Source organism: Planococcus citri, chromosome 1 (assembly GCF_950023065.1).
Source record: "Planococcus citri chromosome 1, ihPlaCitr1.1, whole genome shotgun sequence".
Lineage (NCBI taxonomy): Eukaryota > Metazoa > Arthropoda > Insecta > Hemiptera > Pseudococcidae > Planococcus > Planococcus citri.
In genome coordinates, this window is record NC_088677.1 from 76,420,893 (window position 1) to 76,435,883 (window position 14,991).

General features: G+C 33.8%; 1 protein-coding gene across 2 annotated transcripts in view; it reads right to left on the reverse strand.

The window, feature by feature from the left end:
- LOC135833269 (atrial natriuretic peptide-converting enzyme-like) overlaps positions 1-14,913 on the reverse strand; it is a 33,096-nt gene extending 18,183 nt beyond the window's left edge. Inside the window, exon 1 of one of the 2 annotated variants that reach the window (XM_065346999.1) lies at positions 14,720-14,913. The gene's annotated coding sequence lies outside the window, so the exon portion shown is untranslated. Of the gene's footprint in view, positions 1-4,768; positions 5,243-14,719 lie in introns of those variants that run through there. The other variant, XM_065346993.1, reaches the window with a different exon arrangement.
- Positions 14,914-14,991: the final 78 nt, after the last annotated feature.

Below are 14,991 nucleotides of genomic sequence, written 5' to 3' on the forward strand. Positions count from 1 at the left end.
TCGAAAGCATCCTTTGAAACTAAATAGGTCCTATTTCAAAAATATTGCAAAAAAAACGATTTCGCGAGACTTTTTGCTTGGTTAACTGAGGAATTAATTAAGTGATCCAGATACTAAATGACAAACTTGGACACGACATGGACCATTAAATTTTGTAATAGTTGGTAAAATTAGCAATCAGACAGTCAATCATGAAGCAGCAAGGCCAAAGGTAGAAATGAATGAAAATATTAACGTGATAGCTGCCTATTTATTGCACATAGATCTGATAAAGTTTTGCGTGTTCTAAACAACCAATCAATGGATATTTCAATTCCCAAGTTTTTTTTTGTCACAACACCCGATTACATCTAAATTTCATGTTTAATGAGTCACTCACCAGATACGAGTAAGTATTCATTTGTACGTTGGGTAAAAAATTGTAACAAAATGAAAAATTTAATGCAACGGTGATGATGAAAACTATACGTATACCTAGATTCAAAATTGCAGGATGCAAATGTCAAGTACGACGATAGTAATAGGGCGAGAAATTTCAAGGGCACGTGATTCCAATTTCCAGCTTTGAGTAGATGCTTATATTTTTTTCGTCTTGTCATTGGCGATTAGTAGGTAATGGTGCATTGAACAGCATGGCATAATTATATAGGATATCTTGTCGATTATGCAATTGTATAATGAGTATGGCACAACGTGCAATTGAAATAGAGATCACAAAGTGAAAAAGAAATTGTGTTGGGAAAACCTCGAAGGGTGAGCAATTGATAGATTTTTTCAAAATGTGGAAATCAGCACCATGTTCTAAGATAAGGACTTGGGTGAAGAAAAATCAATGACTTTTCAATGAGCATGATTAATTTTTTTCAACGATCAGTAATTTTTATACAATTTTGGTAACTTTGTAATTTTCTCAAAATAATTTCGCTCGTTTCAATTTGAGTTGAATTTTTTCATTGGCAGTAGTTTTTCCTAAAACCAGACAATTTCACTGATTCAAAACGAGGTTGTATGAAGGGACTAATTCAGTATTTCCGCAGACTGAAATCGGGTATTTGATTTTTTTATTATTCAAAATGCTTCGAAAAATTTTTAAACAGTAGATTAAGACGAACATTATTAATTTTTTCAAACTTACATTACACTTTTGAAAAAAAAAACTAAATACAATAATAATGCAAAAAACTTCTCAAACAAATGAATTAATTCGCTGCAAAAATTGATTTTGATTTTTTTTTAAATTTAAGATTTTCAACTTGAAATGTCAAATATGATACGATTAAATTTCCAGCTGCTGATAACGACTTTTGGATGGAATTGAAATTGCTGGAGAAAAGTCAACTTTTATTGGAGGCTTCAGATCTGCTCAAAAACAATAGCAATCGAATTTGGCGGTCGACTTTTAGAAGTTGAAGAAATTTTGTCTATTTTCATGCAAAAATTTACAATTTTGGATTTTTTTTAGTTCGAAATTTGTAAAAAAAAAAAAAATGCAATTTTGGACTCATCACTTCGGATTTGTGATTCTCCTGCTCTAATCGATTCGGAATGTGAAATTGATGACAGGAGTAAATTTTCTGCTGCCAAAGTGGATAACGACGACTTCCTGAAATTGCAGGAGAAAACTAAACTTTTGCTGGAGGCTCTAGACCGGGTCAAAAATGGTGAAATCGAAGTTTTGAGTAATTTTTAGCAAAAGTTGACGGTTTTGAAATTTTTTTAAATTTGAGAATGTTCAACTTGTATAAAAAATTACTTTTCAGCTCATCACTTCAGATTTGCGATTCACCAGCCCTAATCCATTCGGAATGTCTAACTTATGATGGGATTGAATTTTCAGCTGCCGAAGATGATTACAATACCTTCTGGAGCAATTTAAAGTGGCTGGAAAAAAGTCAAATTTCGCTAAAAGCTCCAGATCGGCTGAAAAATGGTCGGAATCGATTCGTGAGGTCAACTTTATAGTACAAAAACCGAGTTTTAGATTTTTATCTCTATGTTTGCTCTTTTTGTAGTGTTCTAAATTTTAGGTCCTGAAGTTGTTTTTGGTAAATTATTGTTGAAAATTCAAAAAATCCAACGATGCTGTTTCAAGAGCAATTTTCAAATTTTTTCATGCAATACAATTTTTTTTTGAGGAAAGCGAACCAAAGTTAATAATTTCTTAAATTCAACCCTCACCCATCAACAATTTTTAGTTTCGGAACATTCTCGAGTCTCTGGCGATTTTTCAATTTTCTCCATAAAATTTAAATCGCTCTGTAAATGGCAAAAATTAACTTGAGCATCCATAAGTTTAATTTGGGTTAAAAATTGAACAAAAATTCACTTTTGAACTGACACCGCTGGAATTTAGTGATAACCATCAAAAGCGGTCGAAAAGGTACCCAATCAGTACCAACAAAAGTTGTAGGTCCCAAAATTAATTTTTAACCTTTCCAGAGGTGATTTGAAGTTAGTGGAGAAAATTGAAAAATCGTTGGAGGCTCCAGACGGTTCAAAATTAGTTGATGTGTGAGAGTTGAATTGAAGGAATTATTCGCGTGGTTCACTTTTCTCAAAAAAAAATACATTTCATGAAAAATTTGAAGAAATTCCCTTAAAATAGATTTTCTGAATTTTTCAAATTTTCAAAAATTCGCCAAAAATCCAAAAATGAACTTTTTGGTTCAGAAATTTTTTAATGGGTGTTTTGGGATATGCTCTTTCGACGGATCATGTGAGTGGAAAAAATTCCCCGCAAATGCTATGTACAACAACATTTACTAGAAAAGTAAATTGAGAAAATTTTCAAAGGTCAACCAGTCAACTACCCTTAGATGAATGGATCGAAATCTTGATTGGGGATGGTGAGGAGGGGGTGGGCGTGTGACCGAAAATTTTCCGAATGATATGAGAAAAAAATAACAATTTTGCATCCTATCATGACTTCTAAAAAAATTTTCTTTTTCTCTGTTTAATTTTTGAAGCTTTTTAAATATGGAATTTTTTATTTTGTGAAAGAGAAATAAATCACAGCTCGAGCGTAGCGGGGGCAAACGCTTTCAAAATTCAATGCTTTCTTTGTATGTGAAGAGTTTGGTTTTTTCGGTTTCAAAATTTCAGGGTTTTATTTGGATAGGTTATTCCAATATCGAAAAAGAAAAGCAAACAGGTCTGAACGAACTGAGGGCAAAAGCTTTCGAAAATTCGTATTTTTGAAAAGTGAAAGAGCTTCGTTTTTTAATGCGAGGAGTTGAATTTTTTTTAATTTGAAAATTTTATGATTTGAATGATGTTTTTTTTTTTTAAAATAGAAATTTCAACTTCGAAAAAGAAAAGCAAACAGGCCCGAACGAATTGAGGGTAAAAGCTTTCGAAAATTCGTATTTTTATACCGGTATGTGAAAAAGCAATAATTTTCATGTGAAGGAGCTCGTTTTTTTTTTTCGATTTCAAATTTTCAGAATTTGAATGATGGTTTTTTAGAAATTCCAACTCCGAAAAAGAAACGCAAACAGCCTCAAACGAAATGAGGGCAGACGCTTTCAAAAATTTGAGTTTCGAGAAGTAAAAAGCGTTTATTTTTTATGCGAGGAGTTCATTTTTTTTGGACTTGAATATTTTTTGAGTGCGAATAATGAATTTTTAGAAAGTTTGATTTTCAAAAAGAAAAACCAACAGGTCCGAGCAAAGCGAGAGCCGAATTTTTCAAAAATTTAATAAATTATTGGGTATTTAATTTCTCTGGGGGGGAGCTGTGTTTGTTTAAAGAGAGGGGGGTTCCTTCAAAGTGATTATAATTTTTTGAACACGGTTTCTCATGCTGGTATTGAACGAATGGATGTGCTCAGATATGAATGTTGACCCCATCCATAATTACCAGTGGACTTCAGAACCAACCCTCCCCCTCCCCCTCTCCCTTATAATGTCATTACTTTCACCCCACATTTGGCATTTTTAACAGTTTTAAGTAAGTAAGTACCTAGAACAGGTATTTTCCATGTGCAGAAATTCAGAAATAAAAAAACGCAAAAGCTTTCAAAAATGTGTAATTTAAGTTTCAAAAAAATGGTCAAAATTGCTTTTTTATCAAGCCTAAAAATGTTTAAAATTTGCTGACTTTTTCAAAATTTGATAACTTTGGAGGTTCATCCTCAATACCCTCATACTCCCCCCCCCCGCCATTTCGTCCTTCGTACGGATGTTGATTGTTGAGAGATTAATCAGCTCGAATGCCCAATATCTTGGAAGGTTCTACAGAATTATTTTCCAGTTGAACGCAGAAACCAAAAAATTGGTTCCTTTATGCATTAAAACATGTTTTGTGTCAAGAACTAAGACTCAACTCCCAAGGATGCCTCTAATTTTATGCCAGAATGAAAAAAATCGTCAAATGTGGGACAATAAATGATTCAAGCTTTTTTTTGATGAGGCTGTGGAGTCATCAAAACCTGAACTTCAGTCTTCAGTGATGGTTCAAGCACATTTTTGATGAGAAGATGTCACCCAAAGGCCAAAAATGAAGATTCACGCTTACTAGAACTTATTTGTGGACAGCACTATTTGACGTTTGAGAGATTCCAAAGGTGATTCCTCTCTGATCTCATCAGAGACTTGCTGAAAATGCACTCGATCTGTCTCAACCCTCAACCCTCAACTCTTTCCCTTCCCAGTTTGACCCAAACCATTCATTTCTCCCTCTAAGAGCCCAAAATTTGACGGAGTCTTGATTTATGGTGAATCCTGAATCCCTTAAACCCATTGAAAGATCTTACAATCTACCACTTACCTATTTCCAAGCTACAGAATGACGTTGTTTTTCGGCTGCACTAGGGCCAATCCAATACCACAAATGGATGCGATCAAATAACTGTACTACGAAGGTATTTCGACACACTTGGTTATAATAATCGGCAGGAATTACAGCACATACACACACGTCGAAGCATAGATGGGTATTATTGGCAATATAACTTACATCTCGAAGAAGTACACCATATCGACGTGAAAAAAATCGTGATTTAACGCGTACCGAAGCGCGCAACGAGAAAGATTCGACGAACTGAGCACATCGATCAGCGATCACAAAGGTAACAAACAGTCTAACGAGAGCACACAGTGCACGGTGCAGAGCGACAAGTTTACAAATAATGCTGGTTTCGAAGAAAGGTAAACATTGCGCGAAGAAAGCAGTACCACCAGCAACCAGCAACAACTACCAACCGTCGATCTGGTCACCAGAGAGTGGGGTACCATCCGAGTCTCTTCAGTCTTCAGACAAGATTTGTGAATCGGTTTACCGCCGCTCGGGCTCGGCGCTCTCTTTCTACCTCTTAACCGAATCCTTAAATGTTTATTTTCAACTTCCTATTTGTTGATAATTTTCCAATAACACACATCTGCCTCTGCCTCTGCCCTGGCTCGGTATACTGTAAACCAGTTTACACGGTTGTGCGAAAATAGAACATGGTCTACCATGCTGCAGCGGTCCACGAAACGGACATTGCGGTCTGAGCTACAAGAAATTAGGTCAATGGACCTTTTAAAAGAATGCCTGGTCAATGTACCGAATACTATATACAACCTCCTAATTGTAAACGTATCGCGCGCCGCTCCGTCAACCAAACTGGTTAACCGAATCCAATCAGTGATGTCAACCGTTTTTTTCTCTTTTTTTTTTGGCGGTTTCTCGTCTTCTCGAGAGAGTGTTATAGATTTAACGGATTCTACTATCGTTGCCATTGCCAATTTGGCAAGGTTTTCCACGTGACTTCGCGTGCTGTCGAGTGTCGACTGTCGTTGGACGTCCGGGTAATTGAAGTTTTTACAAAAAGTAGCTTATGGGAACTGCTTTTTGACAGAACAATGAAATAATTAAATACGCTGTTATAGCTGGAATCATTAGGCCAATTTTGATAGGCTATCCTATGACGAGACTAATATGCCTAAATGTATTTCGCAATGATTCGCATACATATGTTATAATATGTAGTGATTCATATTTGTTTGAAATATCCTGATTTGTAGCTGTTATACTTGTATGTATTTGGAAAACTTCACTTTCGTATTATAATTAATCTTCTCTAAATGACTCGTACGTGCTGGTACCATAACAGAATGAAAACATCAGTTATAAGGAAATAAGTACCGAGCAATGAAGCGTCGCTCGTTTAAATCGTATAGGCTACGAATACTTTGTACACGAGTAGGTACTTTTATAATATGTATGTGGTGACCATTATGAAACAATGATATTGCTAATAACTCGATCATTACATTTCTTCGTCTATTTCTGTTACGAAATATTGCCTTATAAGAGGTGATATTGCAGTGACCAAGAATGAAATTATTCACCATCAACGTTTACACGAGTACGAGATACACGAATGAAAGTAAACTTGCCCAGATGACTGGTGGTTTTTCGCATTACGGATGTCGAACTGCGCTTCAAGGACCCTATGCAAATCTTTGTCGAATATGAGAGTCATGAAAAGAGGGGATGTTGAAAAATCGTTGTGTAGATGATCGAGAATTAGACCGTCAGCGTCATGGGTTGAGAATATGGAAAATTATACGTATTGGTGTTATTGTAATTTATAGGAGACCTATAGAGTATGCTTTGTGTATTAACCTATTGAACTTTTTGGAGGACAAGATATGCTTTGCTAAATTGTACTTCCAGTTTCACTTTTGATGGGTCTGCAAATAGGATATCTTCCATTTTACAAGGGAACCTCTCGAGGTGTCCGCCTTCGATTTGAAGAGGACCGCGATTTTTGGAAAGAACATGGTCTGAAACCCCCATTAACAAAATTTCAGCTGTCCAAGTTGATTTTTAGACTTACATTAATTGTTTTAAAATAAATATTTTATCTATGTATTTAGTAAAATTTAGAAACTAATATCAGCCCCCACCTCGAGAATCAGAATTTCATAATTTCCAGCTATCCTGGATTCGAGCCTCCAGTGCGATTTTCGATTTCTGCAGAATTTTGAAATGACTCGAAAATGACTAAGAATTGTGAAATTCGGATTCAGAGGGTTGGGGTTGGTTTTAGTAAAAAAGCAGCAACTCCTGCGAATTTTGAAAATTTTCTTGTCAACAGGAAATTACCTCGTGATTTTTCTACTTTTTTCCTTGCAAAAATTCTGGTCAAAAAACGTTCTTGAAGTGTCCACTTGAAAATGAGCCCAAATGTGGATAAAATTGCTAAACAGGTCGAATATAAACCTCAACTTGAGTTTTAGCTGCTCAAGCACAATTTCCACGTCTTCTGGAGAAATCTAAAATCGCGCTGGAGGCTCCAGAATGGCTAAAAAGTGTGAAATTTGTATTCGGAGGGTTGGTTATAGTCTAGAAACAGCGATTCGTTTGAAATTCGAAAGTTTTTTTGTGAACGAGAAATTCTTGATTTTTCTACTTTTTTTATTATAAAAATTCTTGTAAAAAAAAACACTTTTGAGGTATTTGCCTGGAAATTAATCCAAAAGTGGATAAAATCGTTGAACAGGTCGAGTTTAAGCCACAACTCGATTTTTGGTTGACCAAGTCAATTTCCACTCCTTCTGCAGAAATCGAAAGTCATGCTGGATGCTCCAGAATGGCTGATTTGTGTGAGAGGGGGAAGAGGGGGGTGATTTTAATCTAGAAACAGCGATTCGTTCGGATTTAAACATTTTTTTTCTTGCAAACAGGAAATTCTGGAATCAATCTTTTACAACAAAATGTAGCTTAAAATTATCACAACTCAGACATTTTTCAATGTTTTTCTTTAAAATGAAGTTCTAAGTAATTTTTGCTCCATTTTTAGTACTTTTCAGCGGATTTATGACGCTTTATGTTATTTTTGTGAAATTTTGTTTCATTTTAAGGATTTTTAATCAATTTTTTTTGTTTTTTTTGCAATTTTTTCTGATTTGTATTTTTGGCACTATTTAGCACTTTTTGTCCAAATTTTTCGAAGTTGCTTCAAGTTTTGGCCGTGTTTTGCAATTTTACAGATATCGATATCAGTTTCATTAATTTTGATATTTTTCAGTGATTTTCATGCTGATTTCAAAGTTATTATGTTGTTTTTACAAACTTCTTTTCAATTTCAACGATTCTTGAGCAATTTCTGATCGCTTTCTGTAACTTTTCTATGTTTTTGGCTACCTATTTTGCGAGTTTTTCTTCAAATTTTACGAGCAGGGATTTTCAATGCTATAGTTTTTTTTACGTATGCACTTCATTATTTTTGAAAAATTTTATTACATTTCGGCAGCATTTGATCAATTCTCCCAGGTTTTTTGTAACTTTTTTTATGTTTTTATTTTTGTTTTGCATTTTATACGAAGTTTTGTTCAAATTTTGCCATCTTACATCATTTTTTGATCATGTTTAACTGTCTTACTGATTTTCATTCATTTTAGACATTTTTCACTGATTTTCAGACTGATTTTTTATTTTTTTTATTTTTTATTTATTATTTTTTTACAATACTTGTCTAGTGTTATTATTGATTTTGTTTTTCGTTTTTTTTTATTAAAATATTCAAGCAATTTTTCAATGTATTTTACAATGTTTTTGATATTAAATTTTGGTCGTTTTTTTACCAATTTTTTATGCAATTTTTTCCATGTTATGCTCTAATTTTTCTGTTATTTTGTCAATTTAAGATCGAGCAATATTTGATGAATTTTTCATTACATATTTTTTACCATAATTTAAAATTGTCTTTTAGCAATTTTTGCAAGCTTTTCCTCAAATGCAATGACATCAATTTGTTGTGGTCATTTAACCATTTCATAGCACTTATGGTCGTATATTTTGGGCTTTTATTACAATTTCGTTATTTTTTAATACTTTTCAGTGATTTTCATGTTTATTTGATCATTTTTTTGTTGTTTTTCTAGAATTTTAATTTTTAAGTATTTGGTAATTTTTGCAAATATTTGCTCAAATATTTTGGTAATGATACTCTAAATTTTAGTTATGATTTAGTAATTTTGTTAATATTTCATTCATTTTCGATACTTTTTTTAGTGACTTTCACGTTGATTTATAGTTTGTTATTACAATCCTTTATGTTATTTTTGTGAAATTCCTTCTCATTACATTCAAGTCGGTAATATTTTATTTTATTTTATTTTATTTTATTTTACAATTTAGGTCTCTCCAACAGCTAAAGCCAATTACAGGAGAGACCATTTATAATTAAAGAGATATGACTAAGATTTACTCCAGAGAAACAAGCTTGAGAAGTACAAAAATACAAAAGCAGGCAAAAAGGAGAGAAAAAAAAACAAAAACAAAAAAAAACAAAACAAAAAAGAAAAAAGTAATATCTATAAAAGTAGTTCTTTCTAGTTTCTATCTAAAGAGAATGTAAGAAGTAAGCAAAGAAGTATAACACCAGAAATACTTATAAAAAAGAAAAGAAAAAGAAAACATAGAGAACTAAAGAAAAATAAGATACAGAATATGAAATGGCTCACAAACGGCCCCCACTGCACCCCCACTCCTACTCCCATGCCATCCCCACCACACGCCTGAAAGCAGACCTACCCATACTAAAAATATCAGCATCTGCACACCTACAGAGGAAGTCGTCAGAGATACCCATGATGTTGTTCATAGGAGATACCTTCATCCTAAATGTGTTGTAGTTGTTTAAGGAGAATATTTTTTTCTGCCTGGAGTGGATTTTTGGGGCCCAGAAATTGATTTTTCCCAATAGGTTACTGTCATTTATGTTGCAGTGGATAAGATCATACAGAAACATCAATGCAATTGTTTCTCTTCTTTTTTCTAATGGATCCACTTCAAACCCTTCCAAAAGTTCTTTTTGGGATAAGTCATAAGGATAATATTCAAAAGTCTTCAAATATAGGTACTTCAAAAATCTAGTTTGAATTTTTTCAAGCTCTTTTATAAATTTTTTAGTATGAGGGAACCAAACTAGTACACCAAACTCCAGAATTGACCTTATGAAGGAGAAGTATAGGACTTTAAGTGTACTTATTCTCTTGAAGTGCACAGAATTTCTGACAACAAAATAGGCCATCCTCCTTGCCTTTGCTATCACAATGTTAGTGTGATACTTGAAAGTAAGTCCCACATCAAGGTATATACCCAGGTCCCGAACAGTAGTTAAACGACAGAGTTCTTCCCCACTAACTGTGTACTTATACTCCAAGAGAGTTTTTTTCCGAGTAAATGTCATTGTTGCACATTTAGAAACATTAAGGGGCAGTTTGTTCTCATTACTCCATTTTACGAACATATCCAAATCTGCTTGAAGACCCTCACAATCCTTTATATCTTGGATTTTCTTGTATATCTTAGCATCATCAGCGAACAGCTCTATTTCAGAATTAGTTATCACAGATGGCAGGTCATTTACGAATAAAAGAAAGAAAAGGGGACCCAAGTTGGAACCCTGGGGAACACCTGATGGACAGGAGTAAATACTAGATGTTTTATTTTTGTAAGAGACATATTGGGTTCTACCATTGAGAATATGTACGTACTTGATCTTTTTAATCATTTTCTGCTATATTTTTTGAAATTTTTCGAGTGTTTTTGCTTGTTAAATTTTGGTCAGTTTAGCAATTTTAATGCATTTTCGACCATGTTTTGCTTAATTTCGTTGTTATGTCTTCAATTTTTGATATTTTTGTACTTCAATTTTCAAAAACTGTTTTAACATCTGATTATATGCTTGAAATGATCTATTGTTGCTTAAAATTTTATAAAGAGTGGTTAAAGGTTGAAAACTCTAAAAAAATTGAATGAAAATTTATAGATTAGTTTTCAAGCATCTCGAACATGGTTTTCAAAATACACGAATTTTTACGCGAGACTAATTTTCATGCTGTATTAAAGATCATTTTTGTCACATTTTCAAAAAATTGAGAAAAATAACCATTGACGTAGATACGAAATTTTATTGACCCCACTGAGTTCCAAAATTCACCCCAGTTTCAGAAATGAAACCTTTCGATATTTTGGCAAAAATCCAATTACAAATGTTCAAAACACGAATCCATTCAAAAATAATCACTTTGCATAAGGGTAGGTATAGTGGAATTTTCAGAATTGAACTAGAGATAATATAACGTTATTAGTATTGGTAGATAAAATTTTCATGACTTATTGTATTGGAATATAGGTCTCTTTCAACAAAAAAAATTATACTCGTGAAAAACTTGTTTCAAAATTGAACATTGCGAAAGGTAACAATAACTTTGATAAAATGTTTTTACAGCCCATTATGCTTAAATAATACCTGGCTATTTTATAAACAGATTAATTAAAATTAATGCCTATATTGTGAAGTAAATTTCATGCAGATTTTATTTAGATAAGAATTTTTACTTACGATACATGCTACGAGATTTCAGAACATTTCTTTTGTTGAAATTTTATTCTTCATTTTTTGTTGCCCCCCTCGATCCCCCCCATTCTGTTACAAGTTTTGTATTCCTTTCTTTCTACCTCGCAAAGGCTGTTATAAGGTTGATAATGAATCGTTGTGGTGTGTTGATTCCAAATTTTTTGGTAATTTCAAATGATTTTTTTTGTGCAGTGATTCTGAATGAAATTTCTATCGATTATTTTTAGTGCATTTTTCAAGGTCATTTTGACTACATAGATTTTCTTTATAGTAATTTTGATCGGTGTTTTCCATTGTGGTTTTGATGCGTTATTAGAATTTGATTTTTAATTTTTTTGGTGTTTGATTTCAATTAGTTTATTAGAGTTGAATTTAATGGATTTCTGTTTGTTTTGTGATGAATGAAACGTTCGATGTTGTTTTCAAGAGTTTTTTAGTGCTGGATTTGATGAATTTACTTGTGACAATTTCAAACTTGCATTTTATTGTGTTGGTGATGAATGAATTTTCAGTGGTGATTTATGGTTTGAAATTTTCTCGATTTCACATTAATTTTTTGTAGTACTTAAGTAATTTTTGATGAAACTTTTTTTTCCTTTTCAAAATAAACTTTCTAGTGGTGGTTTTGAATTTTATTTTTTCAAGCCAGTTTAAAATTTTTTTTAAATTTCAAATGAATTTTTTCTCGGCGATTTTTTTTGGCCAATTTTGGATTTGAATGAGTTTTTAGTGTTGAATTCTATTTGTAAGTCTGTAATTTATTTTCATCCAAATTTTTGTAAAAAATGATGGCTACTGCAGTAGACCCAACTTTGGATAAAAAGGTCGGGGGTCAAAAATTTTGATGGTTCTCGGCGTTTTGAGCTCAAACTAGACGATTCCCGATGTGTCAGTTTTTATACATTAAGTTTCAGCATGATGGTGATTTTTACATTTTATGACCTGGAACCTGTTCTAATTGATCAAATAAGGTCAAACTTAGGGAATGGGGTTCTTTCTAGGACCTAAAATTGACCCCCGAAGTTTGAAGGGTCAAAGTTGAAAATACAGAAAGGTCATTTTTTTGAGGGGCATAATATGGCCCTAAATGAACGGAAAGGGTCCAAAATCATACCATTGGTCAGTATCTCTATTGTGATCAACTTATCCAAATTTCAGCTTCCTAGGTCATCCACACCCCATTTAAGGTGGGAACAGCCACATTTTACCCCTATTTTTGACCCCCCTCACCCCTCAAATTGATCTAGGAGGTCCAAATTTTCAGCATACATACAATGGGAGGGTGCCCCTTGCCTCATGAGTACTTATTGCAGGTTTCAACCTTCCAACCCTATTTGACCTCTCTCCATAGTCAAAAAAAGCGGATTATTGGTCTATTTCACGTGTTTTTCAAAAATTTCGACGTTTAGGAAAGCCTGCAGCCCCTCCAAATTGACCTAGAGGGTCCAAATTTTCACAGTGCAATGGGAGGATGTATCCGAAGTGCATTTTGCATGTTTCAACCTTCCAACCCTATTTGACCCTTTTCAGGGTCAAAACAAGTGTTTTACTATATTGTTTGAAGGAGGAAAGAAATGAGTTGGGCGAAGCCCAAGGGGGGTGTAGGGGGGACAACGCCCCCCTCAAATACAGGCGGCAGACTGCTACGACTTTTTTTAGAGTTCATTGAGTACAACAATAATGCATTTTTTCGCGATTTGAAGTTCTTTTTTTTATGGGTGATCTGGAATAAATCTTGGGTAATGATTTTTCATTCATTTTTGTGATTTCTTGGTGCAGCTGCATAGTTTTTTTCGTTTTAAATACTCGTAATTATTTCTAAGCGATTTGAATATGTTTTAAAATTGTTTTTATGTATTTCTTTTTTTCCCTCGAATTTTTCAAATCTCCAATAATAAGTTCGGCATAATAAAAATTTGAGATTTTTTAAAGTCAATTTTTCATATTATAGGCAATTATTATTTTCTATTCTCACGAGTCTAATCGTTTCCGAGTAAAATCTCGAATCGTGGTCCAGTTTCGTCCAAGTACATACTACGCAGCATCTGCATCCAGCGCCGCAGCTTTTAAAAATAACAACGCAGCAATCAGTATAGAGAGCAAGCCATAAACTTAATCATTGACTTTCTCAAGTGCATGTACCGTTGTCCAGCGCCAATTACGTCAATGAGTCGAAGCTCGTAAACGTGACAAGTTTAAAAATATTCATAAACAAGAAAGTACCTACTCGTTTGTACGACGAGTAATTTGTTTACGCAAACGTCTTTGAAAATAATATAATTCCCTCTAATAACATTTGTTCCGGCAACAATACACAGTATACGAGTATAAGGTTTAACAACTCGGTCTAACGAACCGCATTTCTCATGGACAACGGATCCGCGTTCAATTATTCTTGTGAAAGATGAAGAAAGAATGAAAAAAAAAACCTCGCCAATTTTAAAATAAACATAAGTTTACAGCGCAGAAAGATGAACGCATTTTGGAACCACCGAATGGCTAATTTTCGTGTCATCGACTGCAAGCTGTAGAGGTAAAGTGGTAAACATACTGGAAATATGTAGTAATAGCTCATTAAAGCGAAATGACATTTTAAGAGATTCTCTCGATTCTTAACTCACAATCAGTCTTTACCGCATCTAAAATTTCGACTGTTTAATGATCGATGACGTTTGTGTGTGAGAGAAAGATCGTTAAATATCTTATATGGGTCAATATCTCGAAGACGACGCGACGACGACGAAGACGATCATTATCATCATCGCGTCTCTAAGGATAAAATGAAAAAATATTAAAAGATGTCACCACGCCGCGAAAGTTACCTACCAAAATGGAACGATGAGACGTAGTAAAATTAACATAAATTCATTTATAATAAAACACCCACACCTTACTCGATGCTCAATGTTAAATATACGACGACGAGTAGGACTGACAATATAAAACACGCGCGATGCGTTGGTTTACGTAATGCTTTTCAATATGCACGTTGCACCATTTGTACAATTGCATCATTCTAGATTAAAGTCGTGATGGGTGTCGAAAAATAATCACAATGCTACATCTCATCGGTGCCTATTTTTGGTATATCTTTCTCGTTTCGTTTCTAAGGCGAAGAAGGCGAAGTGTGTTTCAAAACAGAAAAGTTTTACATCGCGTGATACAACTCGAACTTACTGCTGCATTATTCAAAAACAGTCTTACCAGGAAAAAAGGGTAGACTGTCGCGTGTTCGAGACGCTAAAGCTCCCATTTTCACATTCGATTGTCAAGTTATAGCGTTAGAATAAACAACACAAGAGTCACTATTCTACCCTAGTATGCTATAACCGACGAATAAATACTGGAAAAGTTCCACTTACCTGAGACTTTTGTACATAAGGCAAAATGTTGAATACACAGAACTCGTCCTCGGAACGAAACACTTTTGAATTTGTTTGAAAAACTTGGCAATTCACTTCATAGTTAGCTATTACTACTTGTAGAACGAGTATCATTGCTAGCTTATTAAATCACCATCGTAGAGTTGAAATTACCGTTGGTAAATTAGCGAGTAATTTGATAATTCTCTTGTATTCTTACGAGAAACAATAAAGGATTAAGTATGGAAAAAAAACGCGTAGTAATAGAGCAT